We start from the raw sequence: 15,425 nt of genomic DNA, 5'->3' as shown, positions 1-15,425 counted from the left end.
TCTCTTCCTATTTGTGTTAATACTAGTTTATTTACGAAGAAGGCGCGATTAAATAATTGTATACTGAGTTAATTACTTATAAAAGTTGGAAAACAGCGTGTGGGCTGTTTTATGGAATATGTTGATATGAAAAAGGATATTATTGATGTTGGTATTGTTGTTGTGTTGTTGACTGCTGAATTAAAAATTCGGGCTAGGCATATAAGCAGGGGAGATGCTGCCCAAATTTCTGTAGACAAATAGTGAATTAAAGAATGCTAAAAGTCTTACTATTGACAATTGGTAAGTGTGACCATTTGTAGATTTTGAGCGAAACGGGAATTGAATTTGGACAAGCGTAAGACGCAGCTAAGGTATGTAAAGTCTTTCCCTTCATTCTTAGGCATGTTCTGAACATAATAGGCTCGGCCGCGAGCCTTAAATACGACTCCGTTCCTCGGAATTCGATATGGAAATTTGCTCCAATTCCTCCAGTAAGATTGAAACTATGTCCTTATAAAATATCTTTAAAGTATGCTTTTGTACGAAACCTTCCTAAACGGAGTCGGAATACTTTCGAATGATTATGGATGACCTCATAAGGTCTTTTATCAGTAATTTATGTATCTTGCCTCGAGTTGGTCCGAGGTGGGCCCACGGAGCCCCGATACCCCGTGAATGATCTAAATTGCCTCATTTCCGTCCGTTTTTCACAGGCAACATCTGAACTATCATTTTGAACATAATATGACTGTTTTTATATAAATCTCACAATATGGTTTTGATATCTGAAAATCTAGTTCGGGTTATGATCTGTCGTGCCTCCCCAAGTGACGTGTAGGTGCGTAGTTTGAAAACTATCTGAATACTTTGATTCGATCTGCCAGTTGGCCTATTTCTGTTCCGTTGAATCTGTACGACGATCTGTATGTATGTGGTTCCTCATTAATTAGTTCGTGCACATGCTATGATTCCTTTCACCGGATCCCGGGCCGGTACGTATATCGTGCGGTGGGCCGCCGAGCCCCATATGTGAATTCTGAAGTATGATGTGTCCGGTTCCGGGGTACTGTGTTACATGTCCGTCCCCGGTTACCGAGGATATATTACGAAGTATGATGAGTCCGGGCTCGGGGTGCTGTGTTATCTGTCCGCCCCCGGGTACCGTGGTTATGTTATGATGTGTGACGGAGATCGGAGAAGAATTTCTAATATCTGACGTGTTGTGGTGCCAATGGCAGGAGTGGCGACCACGTTCCTGCACCCTATGTGTGATTCTTTCTGTCTGTATGACTTATGCTTCTGTATGTCCGTCTGGATTATCTGACCGACGGGTTATGCTTCTGTATGTCTGTCCGGATTATCTGTCCGACTGGTTATGATTCTGTATGTCCGTCTGGATTATCTGTCCGATTGGTTATGATTCTGTATGTCCGTCCGGATTATCTGTCCGACTGGTTATGCTTCTGTATGTCCGTCCGGATTATCTGTCCAACCGGTTACGATTCCGTCTGTCCGTCTGGATTATCTGGACGACGGGTTCCGATTCTGTACGTCCGTATGAATTATGGTTCTGTCTGTCTGGACTATGATTCTGTCCGTTTGTCGGGACTATGACTCTGTCTGTCCGGCTTATGAGCCTGTCTATTATATTTCTGTGCTTCCGGTCCAGATCATGATTATGTTTGATATATTTCTGCTTTACATACTCGGTACATTTTTCGTACTGACCCCCGGTTCTTCGGGGGCTGCGTTACATGCCCGCAGGTACAGGCGAACTTGGTGATACGCCGCCAGTCTAGGGCTCGGATTCTGCTATTCTGAAGAGCTCCTTCGATCCGGAGCAAATACTTTTGGTATATATCTTCTGTTATCTGTAGACTCTGTATGTATGGTATTTTGGGGTACGGCGGGGCCCTGTCCCGTCATCTGATTCTGTATGTCTGTAGAGGCCTGTAGATAGATGTGTGGGTTACGGGTTTCATCTGTTTGGTAGGTACGAACGATTTTGTGACTCCGTCTGTATGTTAGCCTCATCGGCTTATCTGTGGATTTCAGTATGTTCAGGTTTGCACATGTGTACGCGTGCCGTATCTGTATTAGCTCGAATCTGTAAACACTTATTTTGAAAACATTTTTTTTTTGTATAATACGCCAATTCTGATAAGTAGGTACGTATGGGTATCCAGTTAGGATACCAATCGCGGCCCACGGGGTTGGGTCGTGACAGTATCGACATCCCGGTCAAAACCCGCTGTCCACCTCCTCGCATAAGGCATGTCAATCTCGAGGTGATGCCTAGGTACGGTTTGAAAAGGCAGCATCCTCTCCCACGCCCATAACTGTAAGCGATATTAGAAAATAAGATTTTTTTAGTCGTCCTTTCAAGAGGTTTGTTGACATTAAAGGAACGCACACTTATATTACCTGTAGAAGAGTAAAAAATCCACACACATCTCTGACAACACCAATAGACGCTCGGCACAGGTATCTGTAAAGATACGCCAAAACAGCACCGCCCCAGCTGTAGTCTCCCAAACGGTCCAGATTCTCTAGGAAAACCAAATAACGTAAACTAACAAAGGCATCCGATGAATTCGGGAACAAGATGCCCCCGAATATAATAAGCAGGTACAAATGGGCATGACGATCAACATCGTCCTGCGGGGTGCCGTCGTCAACCGGATCCAGACCCTCCAAATAAGTGCAGAGTGCACTAAGCTGAACTCGACTCTGTCCCGAGATATGGGCCGCGACATTAGACACGAAATGGGTGAGCCTAGTCAACTCGGTCACCCATGTTCTACCAGGAGGAGGCTCGTACCGAGTGTACAGTAGATATCCCTATAGTACCGGCCCATAATAACTCTGACCTATGATTGTCTTGCAAAGACAATACTGATCTATCAGCGGGCCCCGGGTGAACACCGGGCCCCGGGTGATCATCGGGCCCCGGGTGAGCATCGGGCGCCGGGGGAACATCGGGCCCAGGGGGAACATTCGTATCCATGAAAGAGTCCGGTCTGTACAAACTAAATTAGTCATTATTCTTGAAATGAAAGATAAATTATATTAACTAATCGAAATTCAGCAGTAATATTTGTTTGGAACTCTATTTTGAATATGTGATATATTTTTAGTTGACCAAATAGCCAACACAACTATGATAAAATTAAACTAAAAGAGTATATTCGTCGACCACATATTTTCCTATAAACTTTACATTTTTTTCGTTAGCTTATGTATTTATGAAAAAAAGAACTTTAACTATTCTTTTTAAGATAATCTTTTTTTATTTAACATATATATTCACGCTTTTAAAATTATATAGATTAACATTTCATAATCGTTTACAACTTGTTTGGATGATTGTTACCTATTGTATTATATTATGTTGTTAATTTAAATAAAATGTTTGCTTTGATTGCTACTTTAATTTTATTGTTATGTAACGACGAAAGGTTCTATTTTATGTAACCACTGATTTGGTTCTATACAATACAACACAATACGATAAATGTTAAAACAATACATAATAATCATCCAAACAAAGTGTTAACAACATAATAATTCATAAAGAATGTTTAACAAATACTCAATTAACAAAATAATAATTCATTAACAACTCATAAACATATAACAAATTAACAATTCATAAATAATTAACCAAATTAACAACTCATAAACATATAACAAATTAACAATTCATAAATAATTAACCAAATTAACAACTCATAAACATATAACAAATTAACAATTCATAAACATTTAACAATTTAACAATTTAACAATTCATAAACATTTAACAAATAATGAATTAAAAAAAAAAAAAAATGGAACAGTGGCCTCAGCCACTGCCTAGCCCGATCAACCCCAAAAAAAAAAAACGAAATTTATGCATTTTTTTTTTTGAAATTAACGACGATTAAATGTTAAACATGCATGCAATATAATGTATATAACAAAATAATAACAAAAGTTCATAGTAGAAAACCTTAATCGAAGATTTTTTGTAGAGTTATTTTAATCGAGTTGTACGCCGCTTTTTCTCAAAATTCAAACTTAGAATCTTGCTCCTTGACTTGAATATACCACTTCTCTACACTTTCCGGATGAAATTTAATAGAAAACGACGTTTTTAAGACGTGGGGACCACCTTGGCTCGCCTCCAATGGCGTTTTGAATTTTTTTTGCCATTGGAGGGGACCAGTGGTGGAACCCGATCGGGTTATAGTGAAGTAACACAGAGCAGTATTTTACTGCGCTATAGGAGAGAGACAAACTCCTATAACGCAGTAAAATACTGCGCTATAGGTGAGAGAAAGTTTCCTTTAGCGCAGTATTTTACTGCGTTATAGCACTTAACGGCTCCGTCTCCGTGAAGTAGCCGTTAAGTGCTATAGCGCGGTAAACAGTTAACAATGGAAAGCTTCGAACAAATATATCACTTCTCAGTAACTGTTTGTAAAATTTGTTACTTTAGTTATGAATCAAATCAGAGGAAGGTTGAAGTAGAAATAGAAGTTTTTTTTTTTTTATCTTATTTTTAATCAAGAGACCCACCATATTGGCGGGGATTGGGCTTTACCAACTGAGAAAAAGAGAAGCCGATCGACTTATCATTGAGAGAGATGCAGACGAAAGGTTATGAAGAGGAGAGAGAAAGGGATGAAGAAAAAACCAGATGGAGGATTTCAAGGGAAGGGAAGAGAGAGAATAAAGAAAAAATAAGTGCGTAATTTAGAAGGGAAAAAAAATTACAGAAAGACTTTGTGACCTGCTATAGCAGGTTAATATTACATAGCGCATTAAACTTTAATAAATATTTAACTTTAGCAAATTAACAACATACCAAATGAAGTGACAGCGCACTGTAGACATTAAAATTTTTTGGGACTCTACAAGATGGGCCAAGGTCGGTTAGGGTTTCTTGGAGGCTACTCTACCCTAAACCCTGTCTTACCCGATATAAGAGGGCACATATTCCGTTGAAAAAATATCTCAAATATCCCATAAACTCTTGGGTATTTTACAAAGAGATCCAGATCTCAGCTATCCCATAAACTCATGGGTATTCAAAAAAAGGTCAATATGTGTCCGGATATTTCTTGACAACTAAATACTTCAAGAAGATCCACAATATCCTTTCATGGAGATCAAATACATCCCTAGAAAGTCCACATATATCCAAATCATCCTACGTTCGAGAAATACGCTACTAACGACCCTCGAATCACAGAGAAAATTAGGAGAGAAGAATCAAGGGAGTAAACAGATCTTGTACTCGTAATATTCATTAATAAAATGTCTGTTTCTTCATATTTTGTTTGTGGTTGTAATTTATTTCCGCATATTAAAATTTGTTGCAAACAAATTGGCACGCCCAGTGGGACCAAATCTGCCCTTCATCTCTTCTCTCACAAATCAAATCTGCAAATTCTGGAGTAACAAAACCACCAGGATGGAAGCTCCATAATATGAGTACTTCAAGTCTTGTCTTTGAGTTTCGACAAACTTACTCCAACAAACCTTGAAGTAGGGGGCATTTGTAGACATTAAAATTTTTTGAGACTCTACAAGATGGGCCAATATCAGTTAGGGTTTCTTGGAGGCTATTCTACCCTAAACCCTGTCTTACCCTATATAAGGGGGCACATATTCACTTGAAAATGCATCTCAAATATCCCATAAACTCTTGGGTATTTACAAAGAGATCAAGATCTCAGATATCCCATAAACTCATGGGTATTCAAAAAGAGGTCAATATGTGTCTGGATATTTCTAGACAACTAAATACTTCAAGAAGATCCACAATATCCTTTCATGGAGATCAAATACATCCCTAGAAAGTCCACATATATCCAAATCCAAATCATCCTACGTTCGAGAAATACGCTACTAACGACCCTCGAATCACAAAGAAAATTAGGAGGAAAGAATCAAGGGAGTAAACAAATCTTGTACCCGCAATATTCATTAATAAAATCTCTGTTTCTTCATATTTTGTTTGTGGTTGTAATTTATTTCCGCATATTAAAATTTGTTGCAAACACGCACCAACTCAACTACAAAGCACTTACTAGAACTTAAATACATTTCCACAATTAGTAGATAATTCATCTGAATTAAGGGTGTGTTCGGTATAGAGGAAAATGTTTTCCTGGAAAATGTGTTCTTGAAAATAAGTGAATTTCTACTTATTTTCTCATGTCCGTTTATAAGTGAATTTCTTATTTATTTTCTCATGTTCGTTTGGTTGGTAGAAAATATTTTCCTGAAATTATCCACCCAAGCCCCACCAACTCCACCCTAACCCCACCTCCCCATACCATACCACACCAACCCCCCACCCCAACCCCTACACCTACGCAACCCCCCCTCACCCCAACAATTTTTTTTTGAAGTTTTTAATTTTCTTTTCTGGGTTTTCTATACCACCACAAACCAACTCCCCCCCCCCCCGCCAACACCCCACCCCCCCTCCAAAAATTTTAATTTTTAACCACGCAAACTTGCAATGTTTATAAATTTTTATTAATGATAAAATTAAATAGGAAGTAGAAAACTCGGGAGGGGGTAGGAGGTGCGTGCGTGGGGTGGGTGTAGAGAATCAAAAAAGAAAACTTTTCAAAACTTTAAAAAAAAATTAATTTTTTTTGGAAGGGTGGTGGGCGGTCGTGAGGGTGGGTGGGGTGAAAAAAAAAGAAACTTTTTTAAGAAAAAAGAAAAAAACAATTGGGGGGAAGGGTTGTCCATGTGGGAGGGGGGGTGGGGTGCTGGGGTGGTGCATGGGTTGCCGGAGTGGCTTGGGTTTTGTAGTTGGGGGGTGGGTGGTGCAAAAAATAAAAATAAAAAATCAATTTTTTTTTCAAAATAAAATTAATTTTCTTTTTGGGGTGGGGGGAGTGGTTGTGGTTTGGTGGTTGGGGGTGGGTTGAGTGGTGGTAAGGTTGTTGGTAGAATGCACTTGTGGACTTGTTTTCCATACTTTTATTAGGGAAGTCATTTTCCTCATTTTTGAGGAACTTGTTTTCCTAAAGAAAAATATTTTTCAATTTTTTTGACTAAACGAACATGAGAAAATTGAAAAACATTTTCCGGAAAATGTTTTCCGCCGTACCGAACACACCCTAAGCTTCAACTAATTAATCCTAGAATAGTGTCCACCTATTGAAATAAGTTCCCGCATATATTTACGTTTTTTTTTTTTGGGTAAAATTCTCAATGTTTACATTAAGAATTTATATTTATACTTTATAGAAGAGTGGGTTTGGTCGTCAACCCACTCTTCTATAATAGTTAATAGTTAAAGAAAAAAAAATTAAGGTGGGATCCATGTGAAGAAGTAGGATACAATTGCAAAATAAAAATAAAAAAATGAGGTGGGGTCCACCTGAAGAAGTAGGAGACAATTGCAAAAAAAAATAAAAAAATTTAAATAATGATACTAAGTTCAGAAAATGATAAAGGTACGCTTAGAGAAAATTTAAAGAAGAGAAATTCAGGAAAAAAGAAAAAACGATTTAAATTGAACACAAAACCACTAAAGAAGTCATAAAACTAAAAGATTTAAAACTTATACCTTTGGGTAAGGACAAAAATGCACTAATTTTAGACACATACGTCTCACACAAATAATGAGGAATAACATCAAGAAGACGAGATATAAACGGTCAAGAAACGTATACACATATACTTAAAAATTTAAGACTACAACAGATGCTAACACATGAAAGCGCTTTTCAGTATTGTTGGGTAGAAAGAGATGATGGCATGAAACTCGGTAGGAGAAGGTGTATTTCAAATCTTTCAATTGATGAATCAAACCAGGAAGTCATATATGGGAGAAGCGGACTAAGTAAAATAATTTATTGATATTTTCAATTAATTGAATTATAATACTTTCTATAATAAAAATTTCATAATTACATTACTAAAAGGTATTCTCTCTGTCCTAATTTATGTGACATAATTTGACTAGACACGAAATTTAAAAAAGAAAGGAAAAATCTTTGAAACTTGTGATTTAAAATAAGTTATAGATATTTGTGTGGATTTAAATCATTTCATTAAAGGTAAAAAGGGAAGTTTCAAATTAAATGATTTCTAAACATAAAAATATATCATTCTTTTTTAGACAGACTAAAAAAAAATGTGATACTATTTTTTGTGTTGGGCCCATGCTAGCACGGGCTTTCATCGTCTAGTATATTATTAAAGCTTTAATAGTACAACGACAATTCACCGAATAACACTGAGCATGATACAAGGAAAATAATGCAATGTACTTTGTTTTCAAGTGCACAAAAAGATTGATGCAAAAGTCTACACGTTGTTTAATTCTGCAAAATATTTGAACTCCTTGGATGTTATGCTATTGATGTTGCGAATGTTATCGACCTGTATTCGAAAAATACTTAAATCAGAAACTGAAAACTAAATAAAGCAGATTCTAAAATTTAGAAGAATAATATCTTAAAATATATAAGGAATTAAATCGAGCCCACTGAATGCACAGTGTGTCTTTAAGGAAATTATTCCCCTCAATGTACCAGAGGTTGCGGAATATATCCTCCCAGGATAGAACGATTTACTCACCGTTGTCGCGGTACTGCAAACTTCGATGACGGCGAACTCACTCGACGGCAGTATATCACACAAGAATTTTAATGCAAGAAAAGAAGAGATAAGATCAGAGTTTTCGTAAGGAAAAATATGAAGAACAACATGACATAAATAGCCATAGAAAAGTTGGTTCAGAAAAGGTTCAACTCAAAGGTTGCATCCTTTCAGATAAGCGGGAACATTTAAATAAATCCGAGAAAGAAAAATCGGGTCACAAGTCAGAAACGGATCCGAGTCATAATCTAGATTTTTAATTAATCCGGAACCCGGGTCAGGAATTGAATGAATAATTAATAATTAAATAATTAAAATTAATTAAATAAATTTGGTCCAAAAAGATTATCAATCAATCATTTGACCAAATCCAAATCCGAAGCCGAGCCGAGCGAGGGACGACGACGGCAGCCCGAGGGTTGCCTTCTTCTCAACCCTTTAGCAACTAGAAGGAATGCTTCTACATATAAGCACATGAACTTTCCTTCCCACTACCAATGTGGTAGAAATGCTTCATCTAAAAAGCAATAAAGGAACAATTCAAAATTTTCCTTTTCCCTCCATTTTTCTTCTATCCATTTCCCATTCATCTACACTTAAAACCCAACAATCCCCCACATGAATGGGGAATGGGTATAAGATAAGGAATGCACGGACAAATGTATGATATACAAGTAAAGATTAATTGCATTTGGATAAGTAGGTTTCCCTTTGAACTTTCCGTAGTGAACTTTTATCGGGTATACTAGATCAATCGGTAGATGTGACATCTTTGAACCGTCGAACTTTGTTGTATACCTAGACAACATAAGTCACACAATTAACCCTCAACCGTCTATGGTTCTCACAGTTGTGTTCGTTTCAGCCATGAACACCGCTTGGTTTCATGAGTGCATAGAGAATGGACCTTTACTCTCATTCTCCTTGAAGGGCTTACACTTCACACTCACATAGGTGATTTATAAACATATAATCCTATAGATACATTATTCGGTCATATCTTGCCAAACTTAGAAACCATTAAAAAGCTTTAATGCTTTATTAACTCATTAAAGTCTTAACGCTTTATCCTTGTTTCTGAACATTGTCTTCATCACGAGAATGGGTTGAGTTATTTGACAGTGTTGAACCATCATTCATAACTTTGTTTGATCCCTTTGAACCTAGCTCTTGGGATCTCCAATCTACTAGGTAGAGTTACCGCCATGATGACTTGTCCTCGGCCATAGTCCCATTCCCTTTGATAATTTCTCAACGGCCTCTCTAGCTAGGCCTTTTGTAAGTGAATCCGACACATTATCCTTTGACCTTACATAGTCAATTGTGATAATTCCACTAGAGAGTAGTTGTCTAACTGTATTATGTCTTCGTTGTATGTGATGAGATTTGTTGTTATACATAACGCTCCCAGCTCTTCCTATTGCCGCTTGACTATCACAATGTATGCATATAGGTGCCAAAGGTTTGGATCAAAATGGAATATCTTCCAAGAAATTCTGGAGCCATTTAGCTTCTTCACCAACTTTGTTTAAAGCTATGAACTCAGAATCCATTGTAGAGCGGGCAAAAATGTTTGTTTGGATGACTTCCAAGACACTGCTCCTCCACCAATGGTTAAAAACGTATCCACCTGTGGACTTAGTTTCAGCTGATCCGGTGATCCAATTTGCATCACAATATCCCTCTAAAAACTGCGGGATACGAATTGTAGTGCAAAGCCAAGTCTTGTGTGTATTGTAAATACCCCAAAACCCATTTCATTGCCATCCAATGAGTTTGGTCGGGATTACTTGTGTATCGACTTAATTTACTCATAGCACAAGCTATATCTGGCCGTATATAATTCATGATGTACATCAAACTTCCCAGCACTCGAGCATACTCCACTTGAGTCTTACTTTGACCTTTATTTCTCACAAATTGTGGTTTAAGTCAATTGGAGTTCGTGCTACCTTGAAGTCCAAATGTTTGAACTTTTGAAGTACCATTTTGATGTAATGAGATTGAGACAATGATAGGCCTTGAGGAGTCCTGTGGATTTTAATTCCTAGAATTAAATAGGCAACTCCTAAATCTTTCTTATCAAACATGCTAGTAAGCATACGCTTAGTAGCATTAATGTCAGCAATGTCTTTACTCATTATTAACATGTCATCAACATATAAACAAACAATGACTTCATGATTTGGAGTGTTTTTAATGTAAACACATTTGTCACACTCATTGATCTTAAATCCATTTACTAACATTGCTTGGTCAAATTTTGCATGCCATTGTTTGGTTGCTTGTTTTAGTCCATAAAGCGCCTTAACAAGTTTGCACACTTTCCTCTCTTTACGAGGAACCATGAAACCGTTAGGTTTTTCTATGTAAATTTCTTTCTCCAAGCCTCCCTTTAAGAATCTGTCTCAACATCCATTTGATGGATTTCAAGACCATACACGGCCGCTAGTGCTATTAACACCCGAATGGATGATATCCTTGTTATCGGCGAATATGTGTCAAAATAATCAAGGCCTTCTGTTATATCCCGTATTTCATACATTCGGATAATTCGAGGAAGTCGTGGCAAGTTAAGGACAAGATCATTTCCAAGAATCATTTTTATGTACGGGTTGTGAGGAATATTATTTATGAATATTGGTAGTATGAAAATATTGGGAAATGCCAAGGGTAAAAAGAGAAATTTACAAAATGGCCAATGGTAATATTGAGGAAAGTCGAGGGGCAAAATGGGAATCTCACACAAGTTTCTTGAAAGTTCAAAAAGGGCCATATTGGCCATGTGAGAAAAAGAAATGAAAAAAAAAAGATGACAAATAAGTCATCTTTGCTAGAATTTTAAGAAAATTCTAGAAATGGGGCATGTGCCCCTCACATGACTACAATAGTTATATATATATATACATAAGCTTATGAGGTAAGACAAAAAAAAATTCATTATTCAAGAAACAAAGAAAGAAAACAAGGTAAGAAAAAAACAAGAACAATAGGAGCCATTTCGGGTTGGCCATAGAGAAATCAACCCTCAAATCTTGATCCAAAAATTATTTTCTTGTTGAATTCCTACTAATTCAAGGTCCCTCTACAACATGATATAATTGTTTCGGAAGATAGGCCATCAGTTTCGTCGTTTCCGCATTCTAGTCAAGTGAAGGAGTTGAAGAAGAAAGGTAAGAATTCATCCCCTTTTTATGTTATGAATGGTTTTGTTTATGTTGTGGAATGTAGAAATGGTTAAAATTCATGGAAACATGGGAGTTGCATGGAGGTGTACATATATGAATATAGCCGTGTGCATGTGTTGGTGTATGGGCAAAGATGAATTAATTTTATGTTGTATTCTAGTTATGGTTATGGTGGGATTTATATTGGAAATGGAAGTTGAATGAATTTGGTTGAATTTGGAAATATAGGATATAGCCGTGTGGTGCATGGAAGTATAATGGGAGTGAATTATTTTGTTTAACATGTTAGTTGTGTTGTTGTGATCATTACAATGTAAATGAAGTATATATGGGGTAAGTTGGCATGAAAATGAAATGTAGAGAATTATGTCACATTAATATGATTTTATGATATTAAGATAATGAAGTTGTTTGGGGTGTAGATTGTGGTCGTTGGTGATGAATTAGTATGTACGAAATATGTTGAGATGGTTTTGCTATATATAAGGAATTTTGGATCGAGTATGGAAATTCTTGGAATTATTGAATATTGAACATATAGCTTGGAATTCCCTTGGTTTATGTTTGAATGATCCTAATTAGTATGTGAATATGAAAATATTGATATTGATTTGTAAGTGCAAAGTTGGATTTGGAGTTGTTGCATTATTTGGAAAATAAGACTATTTGCGCTAGAATGCGTTTCTAGTCGATTGTTAATGTTATATATATTGTCGTTGGTATGGTTGTTGTTGTTTTGAGCCGAGTTGAATCTCGGGGATGCTATATGTATAGGGGAAATGCTGCCGAAATTTCGGTAGACAAACATGAATTTAAGTTAAACTCTTAGAAGCTATAACTCACAATTGGTAAACATGACCATTTGTAGATTTTGGAGGAAACGGGATTCGAATTTGGAGAAGCTTAAGGAGCGGAAAAGGTATGTAAGGCTTACCCTTTATTTCTCTTGGCATGCCCTAGATATACTAGGCTTGAATTTGGACCTCGGGGACAACTCTACTCTTCGGAATCCACGTCCGAAATTGCCCCTTTTTCTTTTAGTGGAATTGAATCAATTAGGTTGCTTATGGTTGGAAAAATTGTCTAAACATCTAGAACTTGAACAAATGGGACTCGACTACCTTAAAACTATCACGAATGATATTATGATGTGTAAAATACGTAAATTGTGTGCGCCACCTCATTTGACCCGAGGTGGGCCCACAATCCCCGAGACCTATATATATTGCTCTATTTGCTTTATTTTCGTACGATAATTAATGGAAACACTTGGCTAATGTTCTGAGTTTGTTATAAGTCCCTGGTAACTTAGATACAAGTGTTCTGATTTGACTATCCTGAGGTAAACTAAGCACTCCGATACGAATGTTCTGATTTGAATATGTTGATATAAGCGTGTTGATGTAAATGTTCCGCTATAAGTATTCTGATCTAAGCATTCTGATATGATAATTCTGATATGAGCATTCTGGTATAAGCGTCTGATATAAGTATTCTGATACGGGTATTCCGGTATAAGTATTCGGCTATTAGTATCTGGATATGAGTCTTCTGATCCAAGTATTCTGATATGAGTATGCTCTGAGAGCCGTAATGTTCTTCCGGTACGATCTCGGATCGCTTAAAAAGTCCGAAGAGGTTCCTGCTTTCCAAATGTTCATAACTTTCTGATACTAACTCGGACGAATCTGAAACTCGTTTCTGAGCCTTCGAATGTTGGTAAGTGTACGTATTCATCGAGTCTGGATTTATGTGCATATGGTTTCTCACGACTCTGCTCGTGCATGACTCAATGTATCTTTCACTGCGTCCCGGGCCAGGGCATGTTATGTTCTCGTGCGTACCTCCACGATACGGTTTGATTCACTGAGTCCCGGGCCAGGTTCTGTTATCGTGCTCTTCCTCTGCATTGTTCACCGAGTTCCTCGTACTTGCGGGCCGGGACACGTTATTTGTATATGATTATGATATGATGATACGGGGATGGCGGCCAGGATGGCATATGATGATTATTCACCGAGACCCGCAGTAGAGGGCCGGGACACGTTATGTATACATGGTACAGGATTCTGACATGCATGATTTCATATTACCGAGTCCCTTAACAAAGGGCCGGGACACGTTATTTGCATATGTGATATAAAATTTTGTTATGCATGATTTTATCTACCGAGTCCCTTTTTGAAGGGCCGGGACACGTTATATGCATATGTGATCCATGATTTTGACAAGCATTAATGAGTCTATCCACCGAGTCCCTCACAGGAGGGCCGGGACACGTTACACGCATGTATGATATATAATTCTGGCATATGATCATTCTGTTCACCGCGTCCCTTCGTAAAGGGTCGGGATCTGGTATCTGTGTAAACATTATATGATTCCGATATATCTAATCTGTGCCCGAAAAGTAAGTATTCTGATACTCTGTACATTCTGTATTCCGTCCGATATATGACATCATCTGAGCCTTCTGTACGTTCTGTATTCCGTCTAATATACGACATCATCTGACCATTCTGCACGTTCTGTAATCTGTCGGATTTGTGACCTCAGCGAAGCGTACGATATGTTTTGTATTCTGTCTAACACATGACGTTATCTGAATATTCTGTACATTCTGTACTCCGTCTGACGGGTGAGACCCCGACGCATTCTGTATTTTCTACACCTCTTCGGACATGCGATCTGTGATTGCAAAATAAGCATTTTGGTACTCTGGTCGATTCGTTTACCTTCTATGCCCCTTCTGACATAGGAGACAAGTATGTATGAATTGTATCTGAAAGGTAAGCGTCTGGTATTCCGAGTAATGTATTTACCTGTTAGTTCTGTCTGTTTCAGTTATGATTCTGTTTCTCTGTATTGCATGCCTTACATACTCAGTACATATTCCGTACTGACCCCCTGTCTTCGGGGGCTGCGTTTCATGCCGCGCAGGTACTCCCAGATGAGTTGAAGTTATTATAGAAGATGTTCCAGCGGAGATGGCAAGCTCCATTCCTCCAGAAGCGCTGCCGAGTCAGAGTTTGTCTGTTAAGATTTTTGGATCTGTGTTAGAGACTTTGCAGACAGCGTTGTGGGTATTGTTAGTCAGTCTGTAGGCGGCTCCGTCAGCCGATATGTCAGTCTGTGTTATGTACTGAATTTTGTATGATTATAGATTTGTTCTACTCGGAAGCTACGAGAAAGAATATTTCTGAAAAAAAAAAAATTACTATGTATTTTATCTTATTTGATTTAAAAAGTTTGACGTGATTTTATGTGTAGCAAGAGTCTGAGGGTTCGCTCGGCCCTAAGTAAGGGTCGGGTGCCCATCACTCCCTAGGGATATTGGGGTGTGACACCTTCTTTTTGTCTATAACCTTTAATAACAAGTCTTGCCTTATATTTTTCAATAGTTCCATCAGCTTTCATTTTCCTTTTAAAGATCCATTTCGAACCTAAGGGTTTATTTCCGGGGAGTAAGATCAACCAATTCCCATGTATGGTTGTTCAAGATTGATTCAATCTTACTATTGACTGCCTCTTTCCAAAATGATGAATCCGAAGAAGACATGGCTTCTTTAAACAGTTGAGGCTCATTTTCAAGCAAAAACGTCACAAAATCTGGTCCAAAGGAAGTAGATGTTGTTACAT

This window comes from Lycium barbarum, chromosome 3, assembly GCF_019175385.1.
Source record: "Lycium barbarum isolate Lr01 chromosome 3, ASM1917538v2, whole genome shotgun sequence".
NCBI classification, from domain to species: Eukaryota; Viridiplantae; Streptophyta; class Magnoliopsida; order Solanales; family Solanaceae; genus Lycium; species Lycium barbarum.
This window is presented reverse-complemented; position numbering follows the sequence as displayed.